Source organism: Montipora foliosa, chromosome 5 (genome assembly GCF_036669935.1).
Source record: "Montipora foliosa isolate CH-2021 chromosome 5, ASM3666993v2, whole genome shotgun sequence".
Lineage (NCBI taxonomy): Eukaryota > Metazoa > Cnidaria > Anthozoa > Scleractinia > Acroporidae > Montipora > Montipora foliosa.
Window position 1 is genome coordinate 5,932,793 of NC_090873.1, and position 3,379 is coordinate 5,936,171.

Genomic DNA, 3,379 nt, shown 5'->3' on the forward strand with positions numbered 1-3,379 from the left:
GGGCGGGGCTTTCCCTGCCCCCACCTGAGAGAGAAGCCCTGGGAAGGAAGTTGCCCCCCCCCCCCTAAAAAAATATTATTATTAAAATTATTATCATTATATTAATAATTGTTAAAATTATTAAAATTATTATTACTATAATTATAATTATAGTTATTATTATCATTATGATAATTATTATTGCTATAAACAGATGAAGAAAGTATTGGGTTCGTTTGGAACGCAAAAATGACTCGTATGGATGGTTTAATCTTCACTTATTTTTGTCTTCTGTTCCAGTTACATGGCGTTTTGATGTGTTTACAGTGTATGGAGGAGTTGACTGTCATTGGGCGTAATGATAAATTAATAACAAACAGATCAAGTTTACGTTAGAAGTAAAAGCGTTTTGACAAGCCTGTAAAGCCTTAGCACAAAAGTCTAAGCACACAGACAGTATGTAAAGTGAAAATATTTCTTTTTGTCAGGCTCCTGCAATGAACAATTTAAAATTCCTTCTTTGAGCTTTGCTCTTGTCTTGACAGGGTACCTTTCCTTGAAAGTATTACATTGTGTATAAAGGTTGGATTTTTTAAAAGTACATGGAACTATTGCGCCAATGAACTTCGTTATCACCTCTGGGCAATTGAACTTTCAAAAAGATTGCAGGGTTCAAATGCCCTACCCTTGTCCCGGATTTGTCTGTTAAATGCTTGTCCCAAAACGCAAATCGTCGTCACCTTTCTGTTATCAACGCATGTTTTGTGACTGTCTATATTCTTACGATGCTGTTTTTACCTGACTTGAGTTAATGCAAACACAAATGACTGAAGTAAGACTCCCAATCTCTATTTACAAGAATAAGTTATTTGTTTTCTTTATTTAGATTTGTACCCTTTCTTACAAACTTGACTCCAAGATGCGCGACTATAGTTATTCGTGATACTGCCAAACAGAACGTTGTTTTGTACCTAAAGGTCAATAAACGCGCCTATTATACGTGCCTATGTAAGTTTTCTGTAATTGTTGAACAGGGCTTTTAAAGGATTGACGCGACCGGAGAAAGACGTTTAACCGTTTGTACTTAGCGGCAGATTCAAATCAAGAGAGACAGGCGTGACTCTATCGTTATATGACCTGGTCTATAGCAACCTGTAATATGGGCAATTACGAAGGTGTTTTAAGAGCTTTGAAATGGGGGCAAAGTGTGGGGATCATGTTGTATTTAATGTAGCTTAGGGTAGGGTATATTGTTTTGGAGTGAACTTTATTTTTATGATGGAGTTTCTGATGATCTTTGTATAAACTGCTTTGGCTTATTAATTGCATGATATTTTAATCCACACCCCTTCTTGTGTCCTATTGCAGTTACTAGCCGTTCTGATGTGCATACAGTATGGGGACGAATTGACTGCGGTTGAAGTGCTGTCGGAGGAAGCATTTGCTGTTTAAAGCCTGCTAAACCAGTAAAGCTACATCATATGAACTCACAGTTAATTTGAACAACTCTTTGCGAGCTTTTTAACTTGTGCGGACAAGCAGAACTGGCAAAAGACAAGTGAAATACTTGGTTCGTCTCTTTTTGTAGTTCATGGCAGGATTGACTGGACGGTAAGAATTTTCAAATGGTTTATTTGTCGAGTTTCGATTTTGGCCTCTAGACGATAATTCACGTATTTGTCCCGTATAAAGAGCAACTTTAAACTTCCGCTTAATTTATATCCTTTATCGTTTGGAGCTGACCGCGTTTTGAAGTTTTGGAGACCGTTTTCTGGAAACCTTAAATAAGGTTAAGTTAACCTTATCAAGTTCATGTAGATAAATAATATAAGAAAAACGGTTATATAAGCATAAAGGAGTCATTCTCCCTTTCGAAGAGCTGCAGTTTCCTGATTAACCTGACTTTGCGGAGAAATGATAAATTAATAACAAACAGATCAAGTTTACGTTAGACGTAAAATCGTTTTAACTCGATTAACTCATTATCCTTCAAGCTGAGGGAAGGGTGTACTGTTTTAAAGTGATTTTTTTTTCTGATGGAGTCTATGATGATCTTTGTACAAACTGCTTTGGTTTACCAACAATATGAAAAAATGGAATTTAGTTGGACGAGTCTAATCACAAGCCGCGTATGATGATATTTTAATTTACACTCATTCTTGTGTCCTATTGCAGCTACAAGGCCTTCTTATGTGCACAGAGCGTAGGGACGAATTGACTCTGATTGAAGTGCTGCCGGAGGGAGCATTTTCTGTTTGAAGCCTGCTAAACCAGTGAAGCTAGATCATGGGAACTTTCATCTAATATAAACAGCTTTTTATTTGTCACAAGCAGAACTGGCAGAAGTGAAGTATTTGGTTCGCCTCTTTTAGCAGTCTCTGAAAGTCTTCACCCGATCGTAAGCACTCTCAAATAGTTTAAACGTTGAGTTTCCGCTTTGGCCTCTAGAAGTCAACTTACGCATTTGTCTTGTAAGAATAAGTTCAAACTTCCGAAGAATTTCGGCTCGGGCTGTTTAAGTAGTATTTCAGAAAGTAAAAGTCAATACTGAATTTAATTAAGAATTCTTTGAATGAAATAAAGCGACTTATCTTTCCTTCAGTGAAAAAAAAAATAATAATAAATAAATAGTGAGACGTTAGGATTCCGTCGATCAACTCAATATTAGTTCCACATTGTGAAAAACTACGGTGGCTCGTAAGGTCATGCATGGGACACATCGATTTTCTCATCGCAACTTATTAATACCTGGAAGAGCCCAGTCATCTGAAAGATTGAATAAAACGAATGGAATGATCAGAAGAGAGGCTCATATATGTGGTTATCAACCATCTTGGTGTTCAAGAATGAACACGCATGCCCAAAACGCATTATGTCACTAAACTATTAAATCACGATCGTGTTTCCATCGTAAGTTGTGATCGCAAATTGGTAAATGTCGATGTGTCCCTCTATGAGCCACCGTAAAAAACACAGGTTCGTTTTTTATTTTATAAAATGATTGTTTCAAATAACTTGATTGAGGATCACTCTCTTTTCTTTTGGGGTTTTACTATTTACTTCTTGCTATTACATAGTAAAATCACGATAGATTTTGGGTAAGTGATCATTTAGGCTCAAGGATTTAATATCCATGATAATTGCTTTTAGAGACTCGGAGGTCCCCGCGGCGTATACTCAAAAGTGGGGATAGTGGGTTAAACGTCCATGGGCTGCCGTCATCAAAACGAAAGCCTTTCACCATGTTAAACCCTCCTTCTTTTTTCTTTATAACAAAGGTTTACTCCATTTTGGGGTTCCTGTTCTTCTATACATACCGTTTGGATTTGAACTCTTTCGATGTGGGTAGTGTTCCCGAGCAACCATTAATTTCAGTGTATAGAGTGAATTTATTCGTTAA